The sequence below is a fragment of the Callithrix jacchus genome, chromosome 7 (genome assembly GCF_049354715.1).
Source record: "Callithrix jacchus isolate 240 chromosome 7, calJac240_pri, whole genome shotgun sequence".
Lineage (NCBI taxonomy): Eukaryota > Metazoa > Chordata > Mammalia > Primates > Cebidae > Callithrix > Callithrix jacchus.
In genome coordinates this window covers 154,786,794-154,799,936 of record NC_133508.1, presented here as the reverse complement: position 1 = coordinate 154,799,936, position 13,143 = coordinate 154,786,794, and positions in this window count along the sequence as shown.

Genomic DNA, 13,143 nt, shown 5'->3' with positions numbered 1-13,143 from the left:
TCTTTTTTTTTTTTTTTTTTTTGTTTTTTGAGACTGAGTCTTGCTCTGTTGCCCAGGCTGGAGTGCAGTGGTGCAATCTTGGCTCACCGCAACTCTGCCTCCTGGGTTTAAGCAATTCTCCTGCCTCAGTCTCCTGAGTAGCTGGGACTACAGGTGCATGCCACCAGACCCAGCTAATTTTTTGTATTTTCAATAGAGATGGGTTTTCACTGGTCTCGATCTCTTGACATCATGATCCGCCTGCCTCAGCCTCCCAAAGGGCTGAGATTACAGGCATGAGCCACTGCACCTGGCCTAGTTATTTCTTTTCTTCTACTGAGTTTGGGTTTGTCTTGTTCTTGTTTCTCTAGTTCCTTGAGGTGTGACGCTCGATTGTCTATTTGTGCTCCTTCAGACTTTTTGATGTAGGCATTCAGTACTATGAACTTTCCTCTTGGCACCACCTTTGCTGTATCCCAGAGGTTTTTTAGGTTGTGTCACTATTATTTTTCAGTTCAAAGAATCTTAATTTCCATCTTGGTTGCATTGTTGACTCAATGATCATTCGGGAGCAGGTTATTTAATTTCATGTATTTGCCTGGTTTTGAGGTTTCCTTTTGGAGTTGATTTCTGATTTTATTACACTGTGGTCTGAGAGAGTACTTGCTATAATTTCAGTTTTCTGAAATTCGTTGAGACTTGTTTTGTGGCCTATCATATGCTCTATCTGGGAGAATGTTTTATGTACTGATGAATGGAATGTACTATGACGAATATAATATTCTGCAGTTATTGGGTAGAGTATTCTGTGAATATCTGATAAGTCCATCTGTTCTAGAGTATAGTTTAAGTCCATTGTTTCTTTGTGACTTTCTGTCTTGATAACCTGTCTAGTGCTGTCAGTGCAGTGTTGAAGTTCCCCACTGTTGTTATATTGCTACCTCATTTCTTGGGTCTAGAAGTTATTGCTTTATAAATTTGGGAGCTCCAGTGTCAGGTGCATATATATTTCAGACTGTGATATTTCCCTGTTGGACTAGTACTTTTCTCATTATATAATGTCTCTCTTTCTCTTTTTAACTGCTATTGCTTTACAATTTGTTTGTTTTTTTCTGGCATAAAATAGCTACTCCTGCTTGCTTTTAGTGTCCATTTGCATGGAATATCTTTCTCCACCCCTTTACCTTAAGTTAATGTGAGTCCTTATGTGTCAGATGAGTCTCTTGAAGACAGCAGATACTTGGTTGGTGAATTCTACTTCATTCTGCCATTCTGCATCTTTTAAGTGGAATTTGGACCATTTACATTCAACGTTAGCATTGAGGTGTGAGGTACTGTTCTATTCATTGTGCTGTTTGTTGCCTGAATACCTTGGTGTGTGTGTGTGTGTGTGTGTGTGTGTGTGTGTGTGTGTGTGTGTGGTGTTTTATAGGTGCTGTGAGATTTACACTTTAAGGAGGTTCTATTTTGGTGTATTTTGAAGATTTGTTTCAAGATTTGGAGCTCCTTTTAAGCAGTTCTTATAGTGCTGGATTGTTAGTGGTGAATTCTCTCAGCATTTGTTTGTCTGGAAAAGACTGTATCTTTCCTTCATTTATGAAGCTTAGTTTCACTGGCTGCAAAATTCTTGGCTGATAATTGCTTTGTTTAAACAGGCTAGGAGGATAGGTCCCAATCCCTTATAGTTTGTAGGATTTCTGCGAAAAAATCTGCAGTTATTCTGATAGGTTTTCCTTTATAGGTTACTTGATTCTTTTGCCTCACAGCTCTTAAGAGTCTTTCCTTCATCTTGACCTTAGATAACTTGATGACTACGTGCCTAGGCAGTGATCTTTTTGTGATGAATTTCACAGGTGTTCTTTGAGCTTTCTATCTTTGGATGTTTAGATCTCTAGCAAGGCAGGGAAGTTTTCCTCGATTACTCTTCAAATGTGTTTTCCAAACTTTTGTATTTTTCATCTTCCTCAGGAACACCAATTATTCTTAGGTTTGGTCATTTAACCAAACTTGCTGGAGTCTTTGTTCATTTTTTAAATTCTTTTTGTCTCTGTTGAATTGGGTTGATTCAAAAGCCTTGTCTTTGAGCTATGAAGTTCTTTTTCTTGATTCTGTTGCTGAGACTTTCCAGTGCGTTCTGCAATTCTCTAAGTGTGTCCTTCATTTCCAGAAGTTGTGTTTGTTTTTATTTGTGCTATCTATTTTAATAGAGATTTTTCCATTCGTATCCTATATCTTTTTTTAAAAATATCTTTAAGTTGGACTTCACCTTTCTCTGGTGCCTCCTTGACTGGCTAAACAGTCAACCTTCTGAATTCTTTTTCAGGCAATTCAGAGATTTGAATCCATTGCCAGTGAGCTGATCTTTTGGGCTGTTAAAGAACGTTGTTTTGTCATATTACTAGAATTGCTTTTCTGGTTCCTTCTCATTTGGGTATACGATGTCAGAGGGAAGATCAGGGACTCAAGGGCCTTTGCTCAGATTCTTTGGTTCCACAGGGTGCTCCCTTGATGCAGGGCCTCTCCTTTCCCCTAGGGATGGGGCTTCCTGAGACCCGACACGCAGTGATTATTTTTTTCTGGACCTAACCACCCAGCAGAGTGACTCCAGGCTGGAACTGAGGAGTGTCTGCACAGAGTCCTGTGATGTCATCCGTCTTTAGGTCTCTCAGCTGTGGATACCAGTACCTACTCTGCTGTAGGTAGCAGGGAAGTAAAGTGGACTCTGTGAGGGTCCTTGGTTGTACTTTTGTTAAGTGCGCTGGTTTTGTGTTAGTTGGCTTCCCACTTCCAGTTGTATGTGCTGGAAAGCTGATGTCTGGGACCATCCATGAGAAGCAGGGCAGGTAGCAGCCAGAAAAGAGCCCAGGGGCTTTTTCTCCCAGAGGTGGAGCTTGCAAAAGCGGCATCAGTCGTGGTTGTCGGTGCAGGATACAAGCTTACCCTAGGGTCAGGCAGTGGGCAGGGTCATAGAGCTACCAAGGGATTATGTCCTTTGTCTTTGGCTAGTGGGGCAGGTACAGAAAGACCATCAAATAGCAGCAGGATTAGGTGTGTCGACTCTCTTTGGGCAAGGTGTGCTGTGGCTGCTGTGGGGAATGGGGGTGTGGTTTTCAGGCCAATGGAGTTATGTTCCCAGTGAGATTATTGCTGCCACTGCTACATCACACAGGTCACCAGGGAAGTGGAAAAAACCCAGCAGCAACTGGCCTCACCTGGATCCCACGCAGCTCAAAAGGCTGGTCTCACTCCCACTGTGCCCCACCACAGCACCAAGTTTATTTCCAGGCAGTCAGTGAGTACGGCTGAGAACTTGCCCCTGGCTACAAGCCTCTCAGCTAAGAAAGCAAGCGGATTCACTGTTCCTAGGCCATCCCAAAGAGGCTGCAGCAGCAATCCACCTCCTTCCAAGGGTCTGTGGATTCTTTCAGCTTTCCTGGTATGTTCCTGTGGCAGTTCTTGGAACAAAATTCACGATGTGGATCTCCACACACTGCTCTGTTCATCAGTGTGGGATCTACAAGCTGGTCCTGCCTCCTATCCGACATTCTCCTCGGTTTTCCCTAATGTTAGTATTCTTAAAGCCAGCTTTGCTCCCAAGTCATCCTATAATGTTAACCTCGGTGCCCTTGACCTTGAGACAAGAGTAAACGGGGCAGCTAAAGTCTCTGTGGGCTGCTCTCTGACAAGAGAAAATCCACTTCTTGAGAGCATCACCTTATTTTCTTTTTTCTTTCTTGAGATGGCGTCTCGCTGTGTCGCCCAGGCTGGAGTGCAGTGGTGTGATCCTGGCTTATCACAACCTCTGCCTCTCGGGTGCAAGCGATTCTCCTCCCTCAGCCTCCCGAGTAGCCGAGACTACAGGTGTGTGTCACCATGCCCTGCTAACTTTTGTATTTTTAGTAGAGATAGGGTTTCACCATGTTGGCCAGGCTGGAATCGAACTCCTGACCTCGTGATCCTCCCGCCTTGGCCTCCCAAAGTGCTGGGGATTACAAGCATGAGCCACGGCGCCCGGCTCCTTCTTAAGCACCTCCCCGAAGGCTAATGGGCAGCCTGCTGATTGTGAGGGTGGAAGAATATTCAGAAGTTCAAACTGATGCCTTTTTTCCTGGGAATTGTGTCTCTGTTTTTTCCAAGCCACGTCATGCAGGGATCATGTCGTGTGCGTGGGGAACCTGCCTCAGGCCCCTGGGCTCTTTTCTGGCTACTACCTGCCCTGCTTCTCATGGAGGGTCCCAGTCATCAACTTGCCAGCACATACAACCTTGTGCCAGTTCTCAGATGAGTCCCGGCCAGCCCCATTTTCACACAGGGATCTGGTTCTTAAGGCAGACCCCTGGCTCCCAACCAGTCACGCACAGGCAAACATATTATTTAAAAATATTTATTGAGCATCGTTATGTTTCAGGTGCCATGCTGAGCACTGGCAATTCTAAAGCAAACAAGACAGACCCAGGACATAGCCCAGCCTAGAAGGCAGGCACTAGCAAGGGGCCGCTCTGAAATGTCGAGGTGGTTGTAAAAGGGGCTAGATATCAGGGTGCTATGGGAAATTCAGGAAGTGGGGCAGTTAGCACTCTATTCTAAGGTTAGGGAAGATGGTGGGGGTCTTAGGTTTTTGCCTAAGATGTTTAAGCTGAGATCTGAAGAACACATAGTAGTTGGTTAAATAAGGCAGTAAGGATGGCATGGGCTTGGGTCAGAATGAGAGAAAGTGGCATATTTAAAGAACCAAATAAAGTTGACTAAGCCTGGAACTTAGACGTGGGGTAGGCATGAGACATGCTGCCATGGAGAAGCATGAGGGGTCAGGCAGGGAAATACTTCAAACAATGGCAGTAAAAAGTTGGTCCTTTTTCTTTGGAGAAATAGAAGTAAGATGAATTTTATGTAGTGTTGTGTTTTTTATAATTTTTTTGTTTTTTTTTGAGACAGAGTCTCACTCTGTCACCCAGGCTGGAGTGCAACGGCAAGCTCTAGGCTCACCGCAACCTCCACCTCCTGGGTTAAAGCAATTCTCCTGCCTCAGCCTCCCAAGTAGCTGGGATTATAGGTGCGCGCCACCATGCCTGGCTAATTTTTGTATTTTTAAGTAGGGATGGGATTGCACCATGTTGGTCAGGCTGACCTCGAACCCCTGACCTTGTGATCCACCCACCTCAGCCTGCCAAAGTGCTGGGATTACAGTCGTGAGCCACCGTTTTTGTTTTTTTATTTATTTATTAAAGGCTAGAGTTTATTCACTGCTATCAAAGAGAGCAGAACATACTTTTTTGGGATGTTACAGAAATTACTGAGCACCAAACTCTTCATAGTCACGTTCTTACAAGCCAAATATCAACTTCATGCCACAAAAAATATACCATAAAATTCATGGTCAGGAAATTGTCTGCAGAATGTCTAATTTGTCTTGGAATAGTCAATAGACTTCCCCCCTCCCCTCCCAATTACACACTCCGAGGAAGTTACGAGAATCGGACCTGGAGTCCAGTGGAACCTTAACCCAGCTTTCCCGCTTTCCCCAGTGGTGGGAACTTATATACCAGCATTGCAATATCAAAACCAGGAAATAGGTATTAGTGCAGTACTATTAACTAAATCACAAACTTTAATTTGGCTTTCACATGAACTCTGTGTGTGTGTGTGTGTGTGTGTGTGTGTGTGTCCTATGCAATTGAATCCCGTGAATACATTCATGTAACCACCACAATGAAGCTTTTGAACTGGGCCATCATCATAAAGGAGCTCCCTCACACTACTCCTTTCTATTTGCTTTCCCTTAGTAACTACTGATGAGCAGGATTGTTTTTAAGGTATCTTCTTGTTGCTGAGTACTCTTTTAATCTGTTGCCTCTAGTTGCTAATAAAATTCCATGCAAGTATCACATTTTACTTACCCATTCTCCTGGTCATGACAGAGTACCTACAAATCTTTATAAGAACAGACTTTGGCTGGGCGTGGTGGCTCACGCCTATAATCCCAGCACTTTGGGAGGCCGAGGCGGGTGGATCACAAGGTCAAGAGATCGAGACCATCCTGGTCAACAAGGTGAAACCCCGTCTCTACTAAAAATACAAAAATTAGCTGGGCATGGTGGTGCGTGCCTGTAATCCCAGCTACTCAGGAGGCTGAGGCAGGAGAATTGCTTGAACCCAGGAGATGGAGGTTGCGGTGAGCCGAGATCGCGCCATTGCACTCCAGCCTGGGTAACAAAAGCGAAACTCCGTCTCAAAAAAAAGAAGAAGAAGAAGAACAGACTTTATGGGCCCATGTGGGTACTTCTCTAAGATGTATTATTAATATATAGCCCGGAGTGAAGTTTTTGGTGCCAAATGCTGTACGATTTGTTGATTTGACTCAGCAGTGTCAGATGCTCAAAACGTATTCCTTTGACCAGAGCCTAAACATTTAACACATAGCAGGAGTGGATGGGGCTGGACACGATAACTCATGTCTATCATCCCAGATCATCCCAGTACTTTTGGGAAGCGGAGGCAGAGGATTGCTTGGGCCCACGAGATTGAGACCAGCCTGGGTGACATAGGAAGACCCCATCTCTACAAATAATAATAATTTAAAAATTAGCCAGATGCAGTGGCATGCACCTGTGGTCCCAGCTACTCAGGAGGCTGAGGTGGGAGGATCACCTGAGCTGACGAGGTCGAGGCTTCAGTGATCGTGCCACTGTGCTTCAGCCTGGGTGACAGAGCAAGACTCCTTTAAAAAAAAAAAAAAAAGAGTGGACAGAAAACAGTCTTAACTTTACAACCACATGTCCACGTAAATTGGACATCCACCATTAGAAGGGGCCAGTTAACAACGACAGCGAGAGCTTCTATTCCTAGCCTGTTAAGGCTTTTGATGAAATGCTTGGTTTTACCCCTTCCATCCATGCATACATTAATATAATCATAATTTTTCTCCTTTAGACTACGAGTGTTGTGGTTTTGTCGGTAGATTATTTTTATGTCGCTTACATTACTTGGATAAACTACTTCATCATGATATGTCTTTAAAAAGATAGTGTTGAATTTGTTAATAGTTCATCTAGGATTTTTGCATCTACATTTATATGTGAAATGGGCTTGTACTTTTAAAAATATTTGTTTATAGTTAATTGTTCACAATATTAATTATTAATTTTAAAATCTCTGCTGTGTGTGCTTATTTCCCTGTTGTATTCAGTTTTTAAATTTGTGCTTTCGGCCTCTTTTTTTTCAGCTTAGTAGCCTTGCCGCGAGTCTATCTTATTAATCTTTCTGAACCAGTTTATGGTTTATTAGTCTTCTCTGTTTTGTTGTTGTTTTTCTCTAGGTCATTGATATTTGTTCTATCTTTATTATTATTTCTTGCTTTCTTTCTGTTTCTTTGTCCTTTCCCCATATTCTTGAGTATTACTCTTTGTTTTCAATCTTTCTTATATCTTGATTAATGTAATTAAAGCCATACATCTGTCTCTAAAATCTACTGTGGTCTTCAAATTTTGTTAGGTAGTGTTTTCATTACCAGTTTAATGTATTTATTAGCTTCCTTTATTATTATTTTATTACCAAAACTTTCATTTTACTGTTAGGCCAACTATTAATAATTTGTTTTCTGGATTTTCTAGAAATAATACATTTCTAGAAAAAAATTCTATTTCAAGAAATAACATATTTCTAGAAAAAATGTTCTCTAGTAATCTAACAGTTTTTTCACTACTCTTTTGAAAAATATTTTATAATTTTAATTCATTACGATTGAAAATATATTCCTGATAACATTCATTCATTAGACTTCCTTTTGTAACTTTCTTTGTGGCCTAATATATGTTTAATTTTTTAAATTGTTTCAGATAGGCTCAAAAAGAATATGTGTTCTTGGCCGGGTGCAGTGGCTCAAGCCTGTAATCCCAGTACTTTGGGAGGCTGAGGCGGGTGGATAACGAGGTCAAGAATCGAGACCATCCTGGTCAACATGGTGAAACCCCGTCTCTACTAAAAATACAAAAAATTAGCTGGGCATGGTGGCGCGTGCCTGTAATCCCAGCTACTCGGGAGGCTGAGGCAGGAGAATTGCCTGAACCCAGGAGGCGGAGGTTGCGGTGAGCCGAGATCGCGCCATTGCACTCCAGCCTGGGTAACAAGAGCAAAACTCCGTCTCAAAAAAAAAAAAAGAATATGTGTTCTCTGTTGGATATAAATAAAGCTTATTAAATAAAATACTCAGATTTCTATATCACAGCTTTTTCCTGATTAACCCATTTATTTCTGGACTCCATTTCTTCCTCAATAATTTTTTGGGGTTAAAACTTCCAGTTGAAATTACTAATTTATTTGTTATGAAGTTCCATCTTTTGCTTTATTTTTTTGTTGCAATACTGATAGATGCATATGTGTTTGCTGTACTATTCTTTCAACCAATATGGTTTCCTTCTTTGACCTTTGAATATTTCTATGAGATATTAAGACTGTTGCCTCAACTTGCTTTTGGATCATATTTACTTTATTTTCAACCTTTTTGTATTCTTTTGCTGTAAAGTTATCTTCTATAAACAATATATTGTTGGATCTTTTAAAATGCCCAATTTGAGATGCTCTCTTTTGATTGGCTGTTTAACCTATTTACATTTCTCATAATCACTTTATATTATTACCTGTTTCTTCCATTTTATTTCACATGTTTCATTACTGATACCTTTTTTCTTTTTTAATTTTACTCTTCACTGAGTAGAGATGATTTTCTTTTTCTGGTTTAAGAGAACACTTTTCATTTTGGTTTTTATGGTGGTTAAGATACACACGTGTTTGTTTATTTATTCAACCTGGCTTATTAAACTTGTGAATGCCTGTTTCTTTCCTGTGGTTTAGCATGTTCTCTTATGTCTTTGGATTCTTCTTTCTCTCTCCCCCACCACTACGTATAACAACAACAACAATAACACACACACAACTGATATGGTCTAGATAGAATTTTAGTTTTGGGTTTTTATGAATATGGTTTTTAATTTTTTTCATCTGCCTTTGCTTTTTTTTTTTTTTTTTTTGAGACGGAGTCTCACTCTGTCACCAGGCTGGAGTGCAGTGGTGCAATCTCGGCTCACTGCAACCTCCGCCTGGGTTCAAGCAATTCTTCCACCTCAGCCTCCAGAGTAGCTGGGACCACGGGCACGTGCCACCACGCCTGGCTAATTTTTGTATTTTTAGTAGAGACGGGATTTCACCATGGCCAGGATGGCCTCGATCTCTTGACCTCGTGATCCGCCCGCCTCGGCCTCCCAAAGTGCTGGGATTACAGACTTGAGCTGCGACGAATGGCCTGCCTTTGCTTTTTTAAGACAACAATTAATTTGCAAAATTATTTAATTGCTCTAACTTTACATTTCTATATAACATCTGTTACATTCACATTCATTTTCCTCTAATTTGAATATTTCTTCCAAGGGTTTATCAAAGTGAGTCTTGTGTGACACAGATCCTGAGATTTTGTATATCAGAAACTGTGGTTTTTATGTTCAGATTTTTAAAATTATATCTTCACATTTCATTGTCAAGGGTCTCTATATAAAATTCAATGTACAGTAGGCCTTTGGAAAATCTGAGTGTGAACTGCAGGGGTCCATTTTATGCAGGTTTTTTCCAACCAAATTAGATAAAAATATGGTATTTGTGGGATGTGAAACCCACATATACCGAGAGATGACTTTTCACATACATGAGTGGGTTCTGCGGGGCCAGCTGCAGAATCTGAGCATGTGCAGACGTGGAGATACGTGGGGGTTCGGAACCAGTCCTCCACATAAACCCAGGGGTGACTGCACAGCACTTTTAAAATACCACTTCTGTGTCTTCTTGCATCCAGCATTGTTTCTGAGAGGTCTCCTGTCAATCTAATGATTGTTCTTTTGTATGTTTTTCTCTCTGAAAACATTCTAAAAAGTTCTCATAGTCTTTGATGATTCTAATTCACAATACGATGTCTAATTCTGAGGTTTTCTCTCTCTCTTTGGCTTTACATTGTAGGCTCAATTTTCAGCTTTATGTTTTTCTCCCATGGAATCTCTATTTTCTGAATACCAGTATTTTTATCCTTCATATCTCTATCATTATTTTTCTTTTTTTTTAAAAAAAAATCTCTTTTTACTTTCCCCTGCATTCTTGCATGGGTCTTTGCAATGATCTTGCGGGTTCTTATTTCAGTCCTTGGCTGTGTCTACCCTGCTTCATACCTCAGCTACTGTGCCCTTTGTTTCAACAGTTACATTTTTCATGCCTGATATCTCCTGCTAGTGGTTCTTGCGTCATACTGCTCACGTCCTCCCCGATCAGGTTTTCGACAAGCCAGTGAACCAGCTTGTGCTGCTGGCACCTTCCTTCAAAACTGCAAACTACAGAACTGCAGAAGAGAAAAGCTACAAAAGAGAAATAATCATGGACATGACAAGCTAACACACCACTGAGAACTTTCTGAGAAGACTGAAGGCTCTTTTGAGCCACAATGTGAGCAAGCACATGTTGGGGGATGGATGTCTGCAAACTGGGGCAGAGGAGGGCAGGCCAGGGGAGAGCTGGTAAACTCTCTCCTTGTTCACCCCCTTCCTGCTTCATCACCTCAGCAATCATCAGCAACAGTGTAGTTGGCCCGGTGGTGGAAAAGGGGATACGAGGAGAGGTAATTTGAAGGCAGTGCAAAAAGAAAAAAAGAAAAGCGTATACAGCCAATTCTCACTATTCAGGGTAGTCAGGCTCTATAGTTACTGCAAACACTGACTTAGCAAACAGTGAAACATTGCTCTCAGGGGAAATACAGGGTTAGATTCCTGTGAGCCTTAACGCTGAGTGAGTAAACAGTGAGTCAACTGATCAATACAGAACCTAATTTTATGTGTTTCTGTTTAAAGACATCTTATTTGAGCGATATTGTTGATGCATTAACATTGAACTCACGGGCAACAGCACTATGACTCATGCCTCAGCAAAGCTTGTATAACACGTGTTTTCTCTACAAGCCACATGCGTAGTTGATAGTTTGCCTAGAATACTAAGCTAAAAACTTCCCAGAATTTAAAAGCATCACTGTGTTGTCTTCTAGCTTCCAGCATAGTTGTTGAGAGATCTAGTGTGATTCTAATTCTAATTCTTGATCCTTGATATGGTGTCTCTCTCTGTCTCTCTCTCCACTGCCTTTTCTCTTCTTCCTTCCATTACCTCTTTTTCTCCTCCCCCTTCTAATCTTTCTCTCAGTGTTCTGAAGTTTTACAATCACATGTCTTGGTGTGAATACATTTTCTTTCTTTAGGTCCTTGGTAAGCACTTTAAAGAAATAGACTTCAGCTGGCCAAGCACGGTGGCTCACGCCTATAATCCTAGCACTTTAGGAGGCCGAGGTGAGTGGATCACCTGAGGTCAGGAGTTCAAGACCAGCCTGGCTATCATGGTGAAACCCCTTCTTTATTAAAAAAAGAAAAAGAAATAGACTTCATTTTTCAGGACAGTTTTAGATTTACAGCAAAATTCAGCAGAAGTTATAGAAATTTCCAGTATTCCCCCATCTGAGATCACACACGTAGCCTTCCCCATTATCAGCATCTTAGACCAAGACTGGTGCATTTTTTAACAATTGATGAGTCTACATTGACAAATCATTATCACCCAAAGCCCACAGTTTACAGGAGGGTTCACTCTTGATGTGCATTCTGAGCTTGAACAAATGTGCAAGGGCATGTATCCACCATTACAGTATCAACTGACGTATTTTCAGAGCTCTGAAAAGTCTCTGTCTCCTCCTCCCTTCCTGCCATCTGACACCTGGCAACCACTGATCTTTTTACTGTCTCCATAGTTCTGCCTTTTCCAGAGTGTCATATAGCTGGAATCATATGGTACGTGCAGCCTTTTTAAATTGGCCCCTTTTACTTAGAATATGCATCTAAGTTTCTTCCATGTCTTTTCATGGCTTGATAACCAACTTCTTTTTGTTTTCTTTGAGACACAGTCTCGCTCTGTCTCCCAGGCTGGAGTGCAGTGGCGCAGTCTTGGCTCACTGCAACCTCCGCCTGCTGGGTTCAAGTGATTCTCTTGCCTCAACCTCCTGAGTAGCTGGGACTACAGGCACGTGCCACCACACCCAGCTAATCTTTGTATTTTTAGTAGAGAAAAAGTTTTACCATGTTGGCCAGGCTGGTCTCAAACTCCTAACCTCAAGTGATCCACCTGCCGCGACTTCCCAAAGTGCTGGGATTATAGGCGTTGAGCCACTGCGCCCAGCCAATAGTTAGCACTGACTAATATGTCTTTGTCTGGATGTACCACAGTTTATTTATCTATTCGCCTATTGAAGGGCACCTTGGTTGCTTCCAAGTGGTGCCATTGTAAATAAAGCCGCTCTGGGCACGTGTGTGCAGGCTTTTGTATAAACACGGCTTTCAACTTCTTTCAGTAAACACCAAGGAATATGACAGCTGGATTATATGGGGCAAGTATGTACAGTTTTATAAGAAATTGCCAAACTGTCTTTAAAAGTGGCCGTACCATTTTGCATTCCCACCAGCGAAGGGTGAGAGTTCCTGTTTGTCTGCATCCTCACTGATATTTGCTGTTGTCAGGATTCTGGATATGGGCCATGCTAATAGGTATGTAGTGGTATTCTCATTGTTGTTTTAATTTGCATTTTTCCTGATGACGTATGATATAGGGCATCTCTTAATATGTGTACGTGTTTGTGGTCTGTATATCTTCTTTGGTGAGGTGTCTGTTTAGGTCTTTGGCTCATTTTTAATACGGTTGCTTGTTTTCTTTTCTTTTTTTTTTTTGAGACGGAGTTTCGCTCTTGTTACTCAGGCTGGAGTGGAATGGCGCGATCTCGGCTCACCGCAACCTCCGCCTCCTGGGTTCAGGCAATTCTCCTGCCTCAGCCTCTTCAGTAGCTGGGATTACAGGCACGCGCCACCACGCCCAGCTAATCTTTGTATTTTTAGTAGAGACGGGGTTTCACCATGTTGACCAGGATGGTCTCGATCTCTTGACTTCGTGATCCACTCGCCTCGAGTTTTAAGAGTTCTTTGTATGTTTTGAATAATAATCCTTTAACTGACATGTTTTTTGCAAATATTTTCTCACAGGCTGTGGCTTGTCTTTTCATTCTCTTGATTGTCTTTCACAGAGCAAAAAAAATGTTAATTTAAT